At 48.1% G+C, this 19,853-nt stretch overlaps 1 protein-coding gene across 6 annotated transcripts in view; it reads left to right on the top strand.

Annotated features, from left to right (window-relative positions):
• Window positions 1-19,853, top strand: part of DNAH17 (dynein axonemal heavy chain 17) — a 12,633,448-nt gene that overhangs the window by 11,424,158 nt on the left and 1,189,437 nt on the right. The gene's annotated exons all lie outside the window — the stretch shown is intronic.

The following is a 19,853-nucleotide window of genomic DNA, read 5'->3' as shown; positions in this document are numbered from 1 at the left end:
TCCTTCCAGCGAGGATGGCTTGGACAAAGGGTTTCCTGCCTTGGGAGGTGCTAGCACCACCCCAGACAGGAGTTTGTGTATTGGGTAGGACAGGCCTGAAATGAATGAGACATGCCTGGGACACACAAGGTGCCCTGTGCATACACCGGTTCAAACCAGTTGCTGGGGCATCCCTGCCCCAGCTCTGGCGGGAAACCGGACAAAGGATAGGGGGTGTAAACACCCCCGTTCCTGGTCCCACCCGGGGAGGGACTTAGTCAGTAGTGCAGCCCCCTTTAGGAGAATAAAGGTAGGTGCTGGTCCCATTCCAAATTAGATTATCCTGAACTATTCAACACGAAGAAACTCTGGCCTTCGACGTTCTGCTCCACAGAAGACTGAAGAATCTCCCTTGTGGACAAGGAGTGTCCACCCTGCAACTGCTGGCACCATCAAGCTTCCAGCGGCTTCACTTTGTCGTCTTCCCTCGAGGAGCCAGACTTCAGAGCCCGATGAAACCCGGATTCCCAGACCTCTCCGACCTCTACCTACATCTGCAGCAAAGCTGAGACCCGTGGGTGCGACGAGACACGTGGGACCGGCCATCTTGAATGAACCTGCACTTCACTTCCAGCACGACTCCCGAGGTAAAACTCGACCAAGTGCTTTGGGGACTGAGAAGCCCCAGCCCCGAGTAGCCCCTGCACCGAAGATCAGCCCTCCAGCATCCACGAGATCTGCGTGGGGCCCTTCTGCTTTGTTGCTGCTCGACGCGTTGTCTGGTCACTTGCCGGCTGACTAGTGGCCTCCTAGACGACGAACTTTGAAATCTTTGCTGCTGGTCTGGTTGCTCCAGACTGGCCCTTGCTCCCTTCCAAAAGAGGGGCACCCCGGACTCTCCTAGTCCGCACCAGACGCTTTCTTCACTCACCGCGTGGGTTGTCTTTGCCAAGGGCTGTTGAGTCCAATCCCGGATCCGACACCACCGACAGCGAGATCCTGCGTGGGACAGCTCGTGCCTCCATCCTGGTCATCGAAGACACCTCCTGGTCCACGTGGCTGCAGAGTCAAGCGTCCACTCTTCACCTGATCGCGACGACGACATCTGGTTCCCTCCTGGTTCCACTCCAGTCACTGGCTAGTGACTGTGAACATTGTCCCCTCTGCTTTCAGGTCTCCTTCTTCAACAATCCACCCTTGGATTGCACCGGACATCTTCCTCCTGGTCGCCTGCAGCATCTTTTCTTTCAGGCTCCATTGACTTCAACGCGAGAACCCGACGCACTTTGACACCTATGCACCCGCGGCCCGTGGGTGAGGTAACAAGAGCTTTTCGGTGCTCAAGGGTAGTTTAACTGTCCTAGTGTCCAGTTCCACAGTCGTTTTAGTCCTATCTAGTCAGGATTGTCCGTACTCACCTTTAACTTGAACTGTACTGTCCATAGACGTGGTTACGCATCTCGCGTGTGAGTTCACACTCTACACACGCGTCCCGTGGGCCTCCTATTACTTACCTGAAGTTAGTAAAGCATGGTCCCATCGATCCTACAGCCTCTGGACAGCTCCATTCCGATTATCGACTTTCACATTCCACCTACTTAGTATATGGTTTGTCGTGACCCTAGGGCACCATTGTAATTTTGTGCGACTTGTAGTATTTTTCGTAAGAGATTGTCATGTGCTTAGCCCTCTGACCTCATAAAGAGTTCAGAGGTGTTGTTATTAATAAATAGACTGTTTATTTTCATAACAACCTGTGTGGTGTCCTTTCACTTGGTATTCAAGGGGTTATATTGTGGTAAAACAGCTGGCTTCACATGCCAAAAGAGTTTAGCCTAAGACTGCTTTGTCCATGCTACCATTAGGATAGCTGGTCTATAAGGTTGACTTACAACCAATCACCATAAGGGTTGTTTGGACTGATACAAGGTGATCACTAGAACTAGTGAGCATCATATATCAGGCCAACTTCTCACAAACGCCTACCGACTCGCAGGGGTACTGCTACGCAAAACTTTCCAGATCCAGTCTGACGTCTGGGGATATTCTAAGGTAAGGAATCGAATACTAACTACTGTTTCTTACTGATATATCGTTACCGAAGGTAAGTGACTTGTGCATTATGTTGTGTTGGAAGTTCATGTGTGTTGTTATTTATTCTTCACTAAGGAACAGTGACGCCAAATTTTGTTCATGCTGTCCCTGTGACACTGACAAAATCCTCGCAGTTCGGATTTATGATCCCGGTTTTCTCAGCTCAGTATTATACAAATACCCCAGATGCTGTTGGACAAATTCTGACAAATGTATATTTTATCTTTCTATCGCCCTCACTCTAACTATCTATCGCCCTCACTTTATCTATCTATCACCCTCACTCTATCTATCTATCGCCCTCACTCTATCGCCCTAACTCTATCTATCGCCCTCACTCTATCTATCTATCTATCTATCTATCTAGCTATCTATCTATCTATCTATCGCCCTCAGTCTATCTATCTTTCGCCCTCACTCTATCTATCTGTCTATCTATCGCCCTAACTCTATCTGTCTATAGCACTCACTCTATCTGTCACCATCACTCTATCTATCTATCTATCTATCTATCTATCTATCTATCTATCTATCTATCTATCTATCTATCTATCTATCTATCTATCTATCTATCTATCTATCTATCTATCTATATATCTATCTATCTATCTATCTATCTATCTATCTATCTATCTATCTATCTATCTATCTATCTATCTATCTATCTATCTATCTATCTATCTATCTATCTATCTATCTATCTATCTATCTATCTATCTATCTATCTATCTATCTGTCTATCTATATATCTATTCACTGAAAAAACCATAGGTTATAGACCATATATAGTTAGGAATTAGCATTTACAAAACCTTGAAAATTCACTGAAAAAACCATAGGTTATAGACCATACATAGTTAGGAATTAGCATTTAAAAAACCTTATTTTACTCACACAAAACCATTGAAATTCCATATATAGTTAGTTGCACTAACTATATATCGCGCACCCGCAATCCACTGCTGATCATGTCACATATTACATCATTCATGACATGGTCAGTGACATCACTGATGACATCACTGATGACATCTCAAATGACATCACTGATGACATCACTGATGACAACATCCAGTGACTGTATGTTTCTGTAAAGTTAAAATATGTCTTACATATTGAAGAATGAGTGGATGTATAAGTGTCTGGATGAAGGATTTAGTAGGTGCGTGACTGACTGTATGAGTGAGTGATTAAATGTGTCTCACTGAATGCATGGGTTAGTGACTAAACTGTCTTAATTTGTGCATCATTATGTCTGTTGTTCTGTAAACTGCTGCATGTGTTGATCATTAGCTATACGAGAGGCTATATGTGTTATTAATTGGTTGCCCAAGTATTTCTATGGGAGATTGAGTTTGTGTGGGGGTGGCTGGAAGGTGTGTGACTATATGCATAGATGTGTGAGCAGTTTATTCACTAGGTGTATGAGTTCAAGAGTGCATGTGGAAACAGCTACATGGGCAGTTGACTGTGTGCATGAGTGTATTGATGAGTGAATGGATATCTCAATGCTACATGTCATAGTAAGTACATATGTAAAACACAGTACATGTGAGAGTTGGCATATATAAATAACTGTGCATGAGAGCCACTGAATGAGTGAGTGGTTGTATCGATCATTGTGAACTTGTATCAGGGATTGTATAAGAGAGTAAATATGTGTTAGTATATGTTTCAATAAGTAAGGTGTGTTTAACTGTATAGTTGAAGAAATGGAGGTGAGATTGTTTCTTTGCATGACTGACTGGGTGTGTGAGTAACTCCATGGATGAGTGGCAGTGTGTGAGTGTCTGTATACACTGAGTGTATCTAAGGTTATATTAGAGTCTGAAGAGGTTTATCGTATTAGCACAAGAATGATGTCAAATGAGATGTCATCAGTGATGTCATCAGTGATGTCATTTGAGATGTCATCAGTGATGTCATCAGTGATGTCACTGACCATGTCATGAATGATGTAATATGTGACATGATCAGCAGTGGATTGCGGGTGCGCGATATATAGTTAGTGCAACTAACTATATATATGGAATTTCAATGGTTTTGTGTGAGTAAAATAAGGTTTTTTAAATGCTAATTCCTAACTATATATGGTCTATAACCTATGTTTTTTTCAGTGAATTTTCAAGGTTTTGTAAATGCTAATTCCTAACTATATATGGTCTATAACCTATGGTTTTTTCAGTGAATTTCAATGGTTTTTTAATAGCAAATATCATAAGCTGTCGAATGTCAAGTACGTGGTAAGTGAAAACATTTTCGTGTTTATGCACACTGATCTGCTTTGAATGGTGCCCCCCCCCCCTCATTTCTATTAGGAGTACTCTCTCTTTGCAGATAGTGAAAGGTAGTTAACGCAGGCCTTTGCCCCCGTTGTAATCCGTCGTGCCTGTTTCTCTCTCCATTTGATTGATTGTTATCCAAGTATTTACTGTTTTAGAATTAGTTCTCTTTGGTTCATTCTCTATTTACAAACAAACACAGAGTCGCAATACTCTGTTTAGTCTTTGCAGATAACGAAAAATCGTGTAAAAAAAAAGAAAAGGAATCGAGCAAAATCAGTAGGCCACTAATGGGATCTCTTTTTGACCTCGCTAAAATAGAAACATTAGGAACAACCCCTCATGACAAATACAAAACTAGTGAGATGAACTGAACTCCACACAATGATGGCTGCAAAACAGCTCGGCTCCGCCACCCACCCCGCCCAAAATAACGATAAAGAACGGCTGCCATGATTGGTTGCGGAATGACCACGACGGAGCTACGAAATGGTGCTGCTCTCATGCTAACCCCAGCTTCAGTCTGAAACATCCAGAAACACTGTAGACTACCAATTCGATCAGTTCCGGTAGCGCCCCAATGTAACCCGGTAGAGAAGAACTAGCCCTCCCCTCTTTGACTGATGGTTCTTGTTGCCTGTCCCTTCTGTTGTCATTTAACAGAACTATTTAGCCTGCTGAAAGGGGTTGTGTTCCGACCGCTGGTTGGTGGAGACATTTTGACTATATTCTGTACCTGCGTTGTCGCGTAATGCGTCATATGACGCGCCGCGTTAGCGCATCCGGAAGTCATCCGGGGCGCGCAGCGCGTAACGTAAGCATAACAAGTCATGTGACTTGTTAATAAAACTTTTCATTGGTTCATTTTACTTTTCTTATTGTAATGATGAAAGGCTTGGTCATATGACCTAAAAATTACGCTTTTCATTACTTCCGAACATTATTTTTTCTAAAATATATGTTATAATGTTCCAGGCTAATGTACTTTCCCGGAAATTTTACAACTGTCCTGCAAGTAAAATATATTCTTTTTTCGAGAAAAAGAGCGTTTCTTCGTCCCATGACGGAGCCGTTGAGCAAAAGAGGGTCGACCTGCTGTCTTAGTCGCCGATACGCCTGAATATGAGATTCTTATCGATCACTTTATGTTGCAGGAATAGAAAACACAACAGCCCTTGACCATTTATCTTTACTGCGTTCCTTCGTATTATACCTTTTACCCTTCATGTAATTGGTCTGCTTTATTTCACTTGCCTTTTAATGATTCTAAAACAGTCACTATTATTAAAAACTTTACCAATGTATATACTACTACCATGTTTTCTTTTAAAAACCTTTATTGTGAACATTTCATTATACAAATACGAGCCTATAACGACGTGGGCCTGCCACAGAGCAAACTGTAATCGTATATGATGAATAGACATTTACACTGTAGAGGAACGTAACGGGCGGGCCATTAGGTTGCAAGAACTAAGGTGTCTAACAGTTACGGAATCGGTGGACGTACATTTTATAATTAAAATACGACAGGGCCAGTTACAATAAAATTATCTAGATATACATTTGGGGGCAAGTACCATGGGTGACGTTAATTCGAACTTTCAACAGTACAGTAATCAATAACACATCAGAACTTAATATCAATAGGGATGTCGAAATATTCAATCAATTCTCGTCCCCGCCCGCCATGTGCTTCAAAACTGCATACGTATCTCGTGATTTCAAGGTTCTGCAACCAGTACACAACAAGGAGTTACGAGTCCCATTTATTCCGGCGCCATTTTGGGCGAGGACGGGCAGGTCCAGGATATAGTCAAAATGTCTCTACCAACCATCGACTATGATGATGTTCATATGCTGTATTTATTAGAGTAACACTCATCTGTCCACATGAAATTAATTTGCCACAATCTAAACATGTCATTTTAATCTTTCCAAAGTTCTTCTAAATATTTGGGACCGTTTCCCTTGCCTCTGAAGCTCTCAGTGCCACTTCTTTGATGAATGTACTAGCAGGTCAGGGGTTCTCCTCCAAATCTCTCTTTTATGCAGCACTATAATTAATTGGTGCCACCTCTCCATATGACGATGCATGGTATAGTTACCACAACTATATTTTTTTTCGGTTCCTCTGGAGAGTTCATCGTGGCAGATGAAGCGTGTAACGTACCGGGCATTTACCTTTTTTTGCATGTACAGGAAAGGAAAAAAAAATCGAGCGTCCGAGTTCTAAGGTGTCCCAGGGCCATTTTAGTGGACCAGGCCCAAATCCAAAGAACAGGCCGCCATTTTGAGAGTCCTCTTGCAGCCGCCTGTCGCTGTAGCATCAAGAGCAGCCGAAACTCAGCTGAATGGCAACTGAAACGGTAAAGGGGCGCCCCACTACAGCAGACGAGCCTCCACCTAGGAAGGCCCATTCACGCCGGCTCCCCCCCCCCTTCGGGCACCCCACGCCGTTATTCAGAGCAGTATTGTAGGATGGCCACACCAGTGCGGCAACTTCCTAGACATCACCTCGGTGGTAACCAAATCTCAACGCCTTGTGGTGTCTTCTATTCAAAAAACATTGTTATGCTGCCTTCGACCTATTCGCCGCAAGTGCGCACACAACTCAACTGCATAGCTTGCTAGACACCACCTCGGTGCCATCCGGATCTTGGAATGTCAGCACCTTTTGGTGTCTTCTCTTCAGAAAATATTGTTGCGCTGCCTTTGGCCTCATTCGCACATCAGTCCGCTACTGACGCCATCTCACAGGCTAATGGGGCGCCCCACGCCGACTTTCAGCATTGTAGAATGACCACACCAGTACAGCAACTTGCTAGACATCACCTCGGTGCCATCCGGATCTCGGCGCCCCACTGCAGATGAAGTGCCTCTCAACTATGAAACCACCACGGTGACATCCGGATCTTGGCGCGTTGTGCTGCCTTCGGCCTATTCGCACATCGGTCCGCTACTGACGCCATCTCACAGGCTAATGGGGCGACCCACGCCGAGTTTCAGCATTGTAGGATGACCACACCAGTACAGCAACTTGCTAGACATCACCTCGGTGCCATCCGAATCTTGGCATCTCAACGCCTAGTGGTATCTTCCATACAAAAAATATTGTTACGCTGCCTTTGGCCCCATTCGCACATCAGTCCGCAACTTAGACATCCCCTCGGTGCCATCCGGATCTTGGCATCTCAGCGCCTTGTGGTGTCAGTCAGAAAATATTGTTGCGCTGCCTTTGGCCCCATTCGCACATCGGTCCGCTACTGACGCCATCTCACAGGCCAACGGGGCGCCCCACGCCGACTTTCAACATTGTAGGATGGCCACAGAAGTGCGACAACTTACTAGACACCACCTCGGTGCCATCCGGATCTTGGCGCGTTGTGCTGCCTTCGGCCTATTCGCACATCGGTCCGCTACTGACGCAAACTCACAGGCCAACGGGGCGCCCCACGCCGACTTTCAGCATTGTTGGATGGCCACACCAGTGCGGCAACTTACTAGACACCACCTCGGTGCCATCCGGATCTTGGCGCGTTGTGCTGCCTTCGGCCTATTCGCACATCGGTCCGCTACTGACGCAAACTCACAGGCCAACGGGGCGCCCCACGCCGACTTTCAGCATTGTAGGATGGCCACACCAGTGCTGCAACTTGCTGGACACCACCTCGGTGCCATCCGGATCTTGGCGCGTTGTATTGCCTTCGGCCTATTCACACATCGGTCCGCTACTGACGCCGCCTCACGTGCCAACGTATTTTCTCCGCATTTTATACCCTATGCCGCATAACAGGTCATGTGACTTGTTTATAAAACTTTTCATTGGTTCATTTTACTTTTGGTTTCCTAATGATGGAAGGCTTGATCATATGACCTAAAAACAACACTTTTCATTGGATGAAAACTTTTTTTTTTTCCCAAACGATGAAAGCCCCACCTTGTTTCTGGATGTTTCAGACTAAACTGGCGTCAGCATGAGAGCACCACCATCTCGTAGCTCCGTCGTGGTCATTCCGCGAGCAATCATGGCAGCCGCTCCCCACCAGAAGCCTGCAGGAGTCGGGGCCCCCAAAACTTTTGATGAATTCTCAAGGCGGAGGGGACGCTTTCGAGAATGGGGTCCAAGACCTAGCAGACAAGCGTCCGATTTCCAAGGTGTCCCAGGGCCATTTCAGTGGACCAGGCCCAAAAAGGAAAGAGCCTGCCGCCATTTTGAGAGTCCTGTGACAGCCGCCTATCGCTGCACCGCAAGAGTGGGCGCAACTCAGCTGAATTGCGGCTTTTGACACAGTGGACCAAAAACGGACGGAATGGCAACTGAAACGGTAAAGGGGCGCCCCACTACAACAGATGACACTCCACCTGGAGAGGCCCGTTCACGCCGCCTCCCCCGGGGCGCCCCACGCCGTTATTCGGAGCAGCATTGTAGGATACCAAAACCAGTGCGGCAACTTACTGGACATCACCTTGGTGCCATCGTTCTGCTGCCTTGGAACTATTCGCACAACAGTTTGCTACTGATGACCCACCCCCCGCGACGCCCCACGCCGTTATTTGCTGGGTGGCAACTTACTAGACATCACTTTCGTGTCATCTAGATTTCAGCGCGTTCTGCTGCCTTGGAACTATTCGCACAACAGTTTGCTACTGATGACCCACCCCCCGCGACGCCCCACGCCGGAAATCTGGACGTTGTGCTGCGTTGGGACTATTCGCACAGCCGACCGCTACTTCGTTGTTTTTCCCTAAAAATGTTTATATGTTATTACTATTTTTGTTTTCTTGTATATATTTATAAATTATTAAAGTTTTATAATCTTACTACTTTGTCGGAGTGCTATATATTTTTAATGTGACACATAATTGTAAAAACTTTGATGTACAAAGAGTCATCCCTGGAATCTTCCGCTTCACGCTCGGTCCCCTCCCCAATCACAATACAGGATGGTTTTCAGATAATAGCAACGCTTCTGCTGTGACGGATCTCATCGAGTGTGGGCCTTGATCTACTATAACTCCTTTGAAGAGGGGTGATTCTTTACAGCTGTGGCCATAAACTACATCTGCAGGGCTAGCTGATAGCCTAGGACCGGCCTGGACAATCGGACACAGAGGAAAAGGAGTGTCAGAGGGTGCGGTAGTGAATAGGGCGAAAGGGAGGTGTCGGGCGGGCACAGGGTGTGATTCTCAGGGAAGAGCAGCGCAGATGGGGGGAGGTTTATTACCCATGCATAAGACAGAGAGCGGGGGTGACCACTGCCTGGGTGAGATGCTTGCGAGGGTGGGGAGCCATGCTAAGGATCGACAGCGTGCACAGAGTGGGTCTGGTCAAGGCATCTAAAATGGCTGCCGTGCACGACAAAAGTGTGGCATTTGAAAAAAGACAAGATGGCGCAGACAATGTTTTTCAACACTTCCTGATTTCCTTCGAATCGAACGTTAACAGACGTTGGGGCATATTACCAAAGTTAAGCGATATTTATCCCTAACGATGCATTGCAAAGATTTTTTTACCGTCAGAAATTATCGCAGATAAACCTTGCTATTATCAAGGTTTATCGCAAATACGATAAAAAACGACCGCAATGCATTAATATCGCTGAAAACTCAGCGATATTCATGCATTACCGAGCTAATGCTCTTAGCCATGTTATCCACCTCCCATTGGATAACATGGCTAAGAACTGCTCAGGGCAGCTGTTACTTTTTGGAGATATTCGCGCTTATCTCGAATATTTCCAAAAGTTGATAATAGGAGATAGCGATGTTAGCGACTGTTTCCAGTCGCTAACATCTTGGCACGCCCACTTTGCATGTCATTAGTGATAAATATCACTCACATGCAAAGTGGGGCCCAAGATGGTCGCTATCTCCTACTAGCCGTCGCTAACTGGTGTTAGCAACAGCTAGGTAATACAGATATAATTTTATCTCCGCGAAGCGGAGCGCTGTTACAGATATATATCTTGTTTTTGAACGTTAATTTCTCAAAATGCACTGAAGCACATATATTGAGACCTAGCAAAGGCACATCGGGCTACCAGTCCCTAATATTTTACCAAGTTTCGTGCAAATCCATTCAGCCGATCGATTATTATTATTACTTTTTTTTTTTGCCCCGCGGGGCCCTTTTAAAACCTCCACATCAAACCTAGGGGGTCAGCGAGGATCTACTATGCCCCCTTATGGTCATTTGCCCCTTCGCTTTGGCCTCCTCTTGTCTCTCGATCCTACCGAGAGACAAGATGGCGGCCGCTACGTACTGTTTGGAATGTTTACAGACACCGGAGAGCCAATCAGCTTCGCTTCGCAAAGCTCCGTAACGCGAAAAGTACGCGAAGCGGTGCGCTGTTACAGATATATATCTTTTTTTGAACGTTAATTTCTCAAAATCCACTGAAGCACATATATTGAGACCTAGCAAAGGCACATCGGGCTACCAGTCCCTACAATTTTGCCAAGTTTCGTGCAAATCCATTCAGCCGTTCGATTATTATTATTATTTTTTTTTTTTGCCCCGCGGGGCCCTTTTAAAACCTCCACATCAAACCTAGGGGGTCAGCGAGGATCTACTATTCCCCCTTATGGTCATTTGCCCCTTCGCTTTGGCCTCCTCTTGTCTCTCGATCCTACCGAGAGACAAGATGGCGGCCGCTACGGACTGTTTGGAATGTTGACAGACGCCGGAGAACCAATCAGCTTCGCTTCACAAAGCTCCGTTGCGCGAAAAGTACGCGTCCTGGAGCGCTGCCCGGTCCGCTGTTACAGATATATATCTTTTTTTAAACGTTAATTTTTCAAAATCCACTGTAGCACATATATTGAGACCTACAAAAGGCACATCGGGCTACCAGTCCCTACAATTTTGCCAAGTTTCGTGCAAATCCATTCAGCCGTTCGGGCTAAAAGTGAGGCCAACCGCCCTATGGAAAACTCAATGTTAAAAACACGTTTTGGGACCCCCCTTTTTTCTCGACCCCCCTGGACGAACCCCCCCCCCCCAATTTTCAGGGGCTGCTCAGAAACAAAATGTGCCATTTTCCTGAAAATTTCAGCCAATTCCGTCCACAAACGCCAAAGTTATTAGACATAGAATTTTCAAAAAACCCATAGAGAAAAAATCCTAACTATATATACCTACTGGCGACCGCCAGTAGGTAATATATCTATCTGTCTATCTATCTATCTATCTATTGAGCGCCCTCAATCTATCTGTCTATCTATCTATCTATCTATCTATCTATCTATCTATCTATCTATCTATCTATCTATCTATCTATCTATCTATCTATCTATCTATCTATCTATCTATCTATCTATCTATCTATCTATCTATCTATCTATCTGTCTATCTATCTTTCGCCCTCTCTATCTATCTATCTATCTATCTATCTATCTATCTATCTATCTATCTATCTATCTATCTATCTATCTATCTATCTATCTATCTATCTATCTATCTATCTATCTATCGCCCTCACTCTATGTATTGCCCTCCCTCTATCTAGCTATCGCCCTCACTCAATCTATATATCGCCCTCACTCTATCTGTCTATCTATCTATCGCCCTTACTCTATCTGTCTATCTATCGCCCTCACTCTATCTATCGCCATCACTCTATCTGTCTATCTATCTATCCCCCTCACTCTATCTATCTTTGTGTCTATCTATATATCTACATATAGTGTGGTGCTGATGAGGGCTGTCAAGGCCTTGGGCCTTGAGCTCCCCGTCGCGGCCGTGAGGACTAACCTCCTCACTGAGGTCCTTAAACCGCAGTCAAGCTCGGCCGAGCCTCTGCTGCCCTTTAATGAGGCCTTGACCGACGTTCTTCTGGGCACTTGGTCCAAGCCCGCTACGGGTTCGCCCGTAGATAGGAACGTGGCCAGACGCCACCGCCCAGCCCCGGGCGACCCATGTTTCCTGTCCTCTCACCCTACCCCCGAGAGCCTGGTCATCCAGGCCTCCAATTCCCAGACCGCATTCCCGTCGGCCCCGCCGGACAGGGAATCCAAGAGGTATGACCAGTATGGGAAGAAGATCTTCTCATCCCTTAGTCTGGGCCTGCGGTCTTCCAACACCGCCTGCCTCTTGGGACGTTACACCCACTCTGTGTGGGATAAGGTCGCGGAGGTGCTGCCAGAGTGTCCGTTGGAGGTACGGGCCAAACTCGGCCAAGCCCTTGTGGAGGGCCGGGATGCAGCCAAGTATTCCATCAGGTGGTGGCTGGTTACCACCGACTCGCTAGGTAGAGCGATGGCAACGACAGTGGCGGTCAGACGCCACGCCTGGCTGAGGTCCGCCAACTTCTCGGCCGATGTCCAGAGCACACTCATGGACATGCCGTTCGATGGCCGTCGCCATGGCCATCGCCTCTGACGACAAGGCAGACCATGCGCTTGAGCGCTTTAAGGACTCCAGGGCTACGGCCAAGTCCTTGGGCCTCTCGGGCCAGCGCCAGCAATCGGCTGCCTTTCACTCCTTTCGTGGCCACGGAAGGGGTGCGCCCACACGCGCTGCCAGCCACGCTCCGCAGGGCAATACCCAACGCGGTGGCGGCCGTGGGAACCGTCGTCCGGGCGGTCGGGGGCAGCGGCGAGGTCAGTCCACACCTTCCCCCGCAGCATCCGCCTCAAAACCCTCCTAGTCCGTGCTTTCAGGCGCATGTGACGCCAGTGGGGGGCAGGGTTCGCCATCACCACCTCCACTGGCGCACTGTCACATCGGATAGGTGGGTGCTGCAAATCATCCGAAGGGGCTACTCCCTCCCCTTCGAGGCGACTCCTCCAGCCATGCTACCGCAGAACCACCGTGTGTTGGGGGATCATTTGCGACTTCTGCAGGAGGAAGTTACGGCCCTCTTGGCCAAGGGGGCCATTGAGCGCGATCCTGGGCCAGAAGTAGGGTGTGGTTGCTACTCCCACTACTTTCTGGTACCCAAGAAGGGCAAAGGGGGCCTACGCCCTATCTTGGACCTAAGGAACGTCAACGGCTTCCTCCGGAAGGAGAAGTTCAAGATGCTGACACTGGCTCAGGTCCTGGCTGCTCTGGACCCAGGAGACTGGATGGTAGCGTTGGACTTGCAGGACGCTTACTTTCATATCCCCGTCCTGCCTGCCCACCGGCGCTACCTGCGGTTCATGGTTGGCCACGAGCACTTTCAATTTACCGTGCTCCCCTTCGGCCTTACCAGCGCCCTACGGGTGTTCACAGAGGTGATGGCGGTGGTCGCAGCTCATCTGCGCAGGTTAGGGGTTTCAGTCTTCCCCTACCTTGACGACTGGTTGTTGAAGGCGGGCTCGCCCCAGACAGTCGTCAGTCACCTCCAGACGACGGCAGACCTCATGCACCAGCTGGGGTTCTCCATCAATGTGCCGAAGTCACACCTGTGCCCCTCTCAGAAGCTCCTCTTCATCAGAGCGGTTCTGGACTCGGCGCGGTTTCGGGTTTATCCGCCCAAACAGCGGGTCCGGGATATTCAGGCTCTGATTCCCATCTTTCAGCCGTTGTCCCGGGTTTTGGTCAGGTTGACGCTGCGGCTTCTGGGGCTGATGGCCTCCTGCATCCTACTGGTGCATCACGCCAGGTGGCGGATGCGGGCTCTGCAGTGGGACCTGAAGTTTCACTGGGCCCAGCATCAGGGCAACCTATCCGACCACGTCCTGATCTCGCAGGGCACTGCGAGACAGCTGCAGTGGTGGCTTACGGACCGCGATTGCGTCAGCGGCAGATCCCTCTCCCTTCCCCAACCGGAGCACGTAGTTGTGACGGACGCGTCCCTCCAGGGCTGGGGAGGCCACATGGGAGAGGCGGAGATCAGAGGCCTCTGGTCTCCGGCGGAGACCCGGCTCCACATCAACCTGTTGGAGCTCAGGGCGATTCGTCTGGCACTGAAGGCATTCCTCCCCTCTGTCCGGGGGAGTGTAGTGCAGGTGTTCACGGACAATACCACCGCCATGTGGTACTGCAACAAACAAGGCGGGGTGGGGTCGTGGATCCTTTGCCAAGAGGCTCTTCGCCTTTGGCAATGGCTGGAACGCCAGGGCGTGACCCTGGTGGCTCAACACCTGGCAGGTTCTCTGAACGCCAGGGCGGACAAGCTCAGCCGTCGGTGCATGATGGATCACGAATGGCGTCTGAACTCGGACGTGTGCGCAAGGCCTCATTCAGCGATGGGGAGAGCCTTGGTTAGATCTATTCGCCACCGAAGAGAACGCGCAATGTCATCAGTTCTGAGCGTTGGAATTTCCAAGGCGGCGCTCGCTCGGAGACGCTTTTCGTCCCGAGTGGAGTTGCGGTCTGTTGTGCGCCTTTCCGCCTATACCACTTCTGCCCAGAGTGCTGAAGAAGATCAAGCGCGACCGGGCCCAAGTCATCCTTGTGGCTCCGGACTGGGCGAGAAGGTACTGGTATCCAGAGCTACTCAGTATGTCAGTCGATCCCCCGGTTTGTCTGCCTCTTCAGGAGGACCTTCTGTCGCAGCAGCAGGGGACGGTCCTCCACCCGAACCTGTCCAGTCTCCACCTCCATGCTTGGATATTGAGCGGCGACAGTTGAGGCCATTTGACTTGCCTCCTGAAGTTTGTAACATCATTCTGGCAGCCAGGCGTCCCTCCACAAAGTCGGTATACGCCTGCAGGTGGAACAGATTTGTGGCATGGTGCACAGCAAAGGCTGTGGATCCCCTCAAATCCCCTCTTTCTGAGGTCCTTCTCTTCCTTCTTTCTCTTGCCCAGCAGTGCTCTGCTCTGGGCACTATCAAGGGCTACCTTTCTGCCCTTTCAGCCTTTCTCAGGCTGCCTGATCAACCTTCTTTGTTCAAGTCCCCTATTGTTAATGGATTTCCTAAGGGCATCACACACACGTTTCCTCCTGTTCCGTTTGTGATGCCTCAGTGGGACTTGAACCTGGTTCTTACATTCCTGATGTGCGCTCCCTTTGAGCCACTTCACAATTGTCCTCTACGCCTTCTAACTCTGAAGACTGCTTTCCTGGTTGCCATCACCTCTGCCAGGAGAGTGAGTGAGCTCCAGGCCCTTTCTTGTACTCCACCTTTCCTTTCTGTCCATCCGGACAAAGTGGTGCTGCGTACCAAACCATATTTCCTGCCCAAGGTTGTCACGGCCTTCCACATCGGGCAGTCTATCACCTTGCCAACCTTCTTCCCGCCACTGCATCCCTCTAAAGAGGAAGAGCGGCTCCACCGTCTGGACCCAAAACGTGCGCTCTCATTCTACTTGGATCGCACACGCCAGTTCCGGGTGGATGACCAACTCTTTGTTGGTTACGTGGGCGCGAAGAAGGGGAAAGCGGTGCACAAGAGGACCATCTCTCTGTGGATCATCCTGTGGATCCAGGCATGCTACTCCTTGGCTAGGAGGGAGCCCCCGGTTGGACTGCGGGCTCATTCTACCCGAGGGACGGCGGCTACCACTGCCCTGGGCAGGGGTGTCCCTTTACAAGACATCTGTCAGGCAGCTACGTGGGCATCGCTGCACACGTTTGCAAGACACTACTGCCTGGACAGCCAAGTCCGGAGGGATGGCTTCTTTGGCTGTTCCGTCCTCCAGGACTTTCTGGTGTGATTATTGGTTCGCAGACCCACCACCGGGGTTGGTATTGCTGGGGTATCTATTCTAAGGTAAGGAATCTAATACTAACGTGTCTCTTTCAGATGCACAAGTTACTACTTGTGTAACGATATATCTGTAAGAGACATTAGTTAGTATTAGATTCCTTACCGAACCACCCATCCTCCCCGTTCTGCGAACCAATATCTAGGGTTAGGGTTGTCCCCTTTCAGGGCCCTAGTTTCAATGGCACCAGTGTTGGTTTTTAACATGGCTCTGCATTTCTGGCGCGGAGAAGCTGTGTCTAAGAACTGACGTCAGCACACGGAGGCGGCGTTTAAGTACTCCGACGACGTCATCACGGCGCCCACGACGCCGACAACGGACGCGGAGCCGCAGGCGACGCCTACCGACGCGCAAGGGTACTGCTACGCAAAAATTTCCGGATCCAGTCTGACGCCTGGGGATATTCTAAGGTAAGGAATCTAATACTAACTAATGTCTCTTACAGATATATCGTTACACAAGTAGTAACTTGTGCGTCACGTAAATACAACACATATTGCATTACAAATGCTATAGGTGTCACATTTGCAAAAGTTAAAACTATTGGCATTGTAAATGACAAAGCTATTAATTTCGCTATTTCCAAAACCAACACATAAATTAAAAAATTGTCATTTACAATAGCAATAGCTCAAACTTTCCTAATACAAGACCTATGGCATTGAAAATGCGTGGTTTTGTATTCATGATTAAAAATGTTTTTTTGTCCAAATCAACAAAACGCACTTGCCTCAAAGGGCGATTAAAAACATCCTTGAATTTTTGGTCCTAAAACATTTTATTGGATTTAGAAAATATTTTGTAGAGATTGTAGCTTACTGCAACACATTTGCATACTCTGAAATCAAATAATACGAATTCAAAACCTCGAAAGCAACCCTTTTAATCAGTGCACATTTCAGCAGCAAATCACCACAACTGAGTCCGGGCCCAGTATTGCTATGCTAAATAATAGAAAACACAAGTGGCATGCCTGTGTTTACGAGTTAAAGCAGGGAGCGCTTGGTTACTGAAAAAAACACGGAAGTATTATCCTTAGAGGTGAATGGATATGTCAATTGATCGAATCAAGCACTTTGCAGATAAACACATTGCAACAGTTTGCAAGCTTAATATTTGAGATAGACCCTACCTCCATCACCCACTCCAAACAAGCAGTCAGAGGAAGGGGCAGCCAGCCCTAACATGCACTGCTATGGCCTCGTGCAGCTTCTTCATTTTTGCACTCCAATCATTTCTATTATTAAGCATACCATTTTAACTAGGAACTATGAAGTACGCTGGGGGCAAAAAGGCACCAGGGCACACCAGTGCAAACTTGCCGGTGGACCCCCTGCAAGCTTGTATGTATTACGGTGCTTGTCCCAGTGACCATGTCACCTTTTCTTTAGTGCATAACAGCTGCTGCTCATGCTAATCACACAAGCAGCTTGCTTGTTGTCCCAAAGGCCCCGCAGCCCCTGCCGTGCGCTCCACACAAGCACTGTCCCAAATGGACATCCGCCCATTTTGATTCCGGTTACTGAAAACTTTGGCCAATAGGTAAAACGAACAAGACCACTCAGAGCACGGAGAAGGGGAGACCAGAAATGTTCCTAATGCGCTGAAAACGAAACAGTAAGACTGGCCAGAAAGTGCTGCAAGGCCCCTCACACGACCAGCAGGAAATGGCTGGGCAACTGTGCCATGATTCACACCACCACGCCCATCTGCCACAGAAGTCGGAAGCCGGTGCGGCTCAGCCTCTCCGGACTGGGTCCGTATTCCACCAACCGCAAACAATCTCCCGCCCAAATGCCAGGGGAGGGAAGGGGGGCAAGTGGTATCCGGCCCCAAAGATCGTGCTGCAACCAATCTGCTCCACCCGGTTCCTAGATTAAGAAAAAAAGGGGCGGGGAAGCAGCCGACTACTCAGGCTACCAACGCCTTGCAACGACGGGGTGTCAAGCCCTGCAACACAGCCTCAATGGGCGAGAGAAACAGACCCAAAGGGCCCAGAGTCACCTCAGCAAGTATTTTTTAACGTAAATGTATGAACTATGGGGGAATTTACGGGTAGAAATTGCTGAGTTTGGATGCATGAGAGGTATGGAATTTATGGAAGTAGTATACGTATGAGATTTGTGGGTAGGCTCCGTGTATGGAGTTTGGGGAAGGGAGCCTGTATGGAGTGTTCTATCTGCGCTGGATTGAAGTCAGTGAAGGGCTCTGACCAGAACAACTGTGGAAGATGTGAGAATGGTTAGCCGGCAATTAGACACCGAGTTGGGCCTTTGAGTACAGTTTGCGAGGCATGCATCAGATTGTGTAAATCTTTATTTCCTACATTATGGCATTTCTGTGTCCATACGTTGACTTTTGAGTGCCGACCTCACCGAATAGAGAGAAGGTTGAAACTAACTGACTTTATCGTTAAAGGTGGAGTGTTTGTGTGGGGGGAGGAGGGGGTGGTGCATGCAGGACATGTCTGCGGCTGTATAGTAACTACAGGGGCCAATTTATTTATGCAGCTAGTTTATTTACGGATAACATATTTTTACCCCAGAGCCTCATTTCCTTCAGGGAAGTGATGCGCAGTTACCAGGAAGTGGTCGCTTCTCTCTGTACCGGTGGTCACCCAGAGATGGAAGCCCCCTGCAGCGCTCCGGACTGGTATAGCAAAATGTAGGGCTAAGAGCAGAAGCAAGGCTGTCAAAATGTGACAGCAGTGAGTCTTATTCCAAAAATAAGGCATATGTACGGGTTATAAGGAGTTGACCAGCATTACATTGCGGCGCCGCGAAAGTGAAACTAATCGCCGCGCCGCAAAAGTGAAAGTAATCACGTACATATTTAAACAAGCATTGGCCGCGCGCGAAGTGGGGATGGGGAGAAGCGGGAGTTGTGTGCGCCCTCGGCCAATGCTTACAAAAACAAGCTTTGCGCGCTGGTGTGCGCGAGGGGGGGTGCGGCCGAGAACAGGCAGCGTTGTCCTTGCGGGAGCGTGCAACCAAATGGCACTGCGGGCTCCTGCAAGGAAATCGCCAAAACTTGCACGCGCTGCATTGAAAGCAATGCAACACGTGCACGTTGTTTGCCTGGAAAGATGCATTGACCTTAAGAGGTCTCTTTCCTATGCAGCGCATGCACGCTGTGTAGGCGAGACCTGTAAATGAAACTTTGAAGTTTTATTTTTGAAAAGTCCCCGTGGGACCACTATTTGCTCTTATAAAATATTTTTTCAACCTTCTCAAAGAGGAAGGGGTTCCAAAGGGACCCTTCCATATGAGAATGGGTTACCACCACTTTTAACATGGTAGTAAAGTATTACTGTTTTGCGACCAGAATTTGTTTGCAAAGCAGTAATATATACCATACCGATTCGGTATTTGGAAGGGACGTCCAAAACACACTCCTTCAAAATCACCAAGTTACAGAATTTAATTTTGTACATCTGAAAAAGCATTTTTCTGTTCATGAATCGAGCTGCTTGCGACTGGAATAATGCTTTGTACAGCTGGCTTGAGGTGCTTTATTCTGTGGAGTGAACAGGAGAAAATAGATAATGTTTAAGAAAGTTCCAAGCATTAACATACAGGTACCCTGGTGTTTGCTTTGGTAATTCCCACTGCGTAATTAATTCAACTCGAGGTGAATAGGAAGTAAAGCTTCAATTTCTCACTGGTAATTGCATTACCCTGAGTCCTTTACCTTGCAATAATTTATCACTTCCATTCCACCTCCCCTGTTAAGCCAGTCCAACAGTTTGTGGGGAGACAGGTGGTGTATGTGGCTTGGTACAACCAGAATGCCACTGAGGGGAGAAGAGCATTTATATCAAAGAGTTTTGTGTGTCTGAGTGGCAAGGCTGCTTCACTA

The sequence above is a fragment of the Lissotriton helveticus genome, chromosome 7, assembly GCF_964261635.1.
Source record: "Lissotriton helveticus chromosome 7, aLisHel1.1, whole genome shotgun sequence".
Taxonomy (NCBI): Eukaryota; Metazoa; Chordata; class Amphibia; order Caudata; family Salamandridae; genus Lissotriton; species Lissotriton helveticus.
Note: the sequence above shows the minus strand (reverse complement) of the source record. Positions and strands in the feature narration are given on the sequence as shown.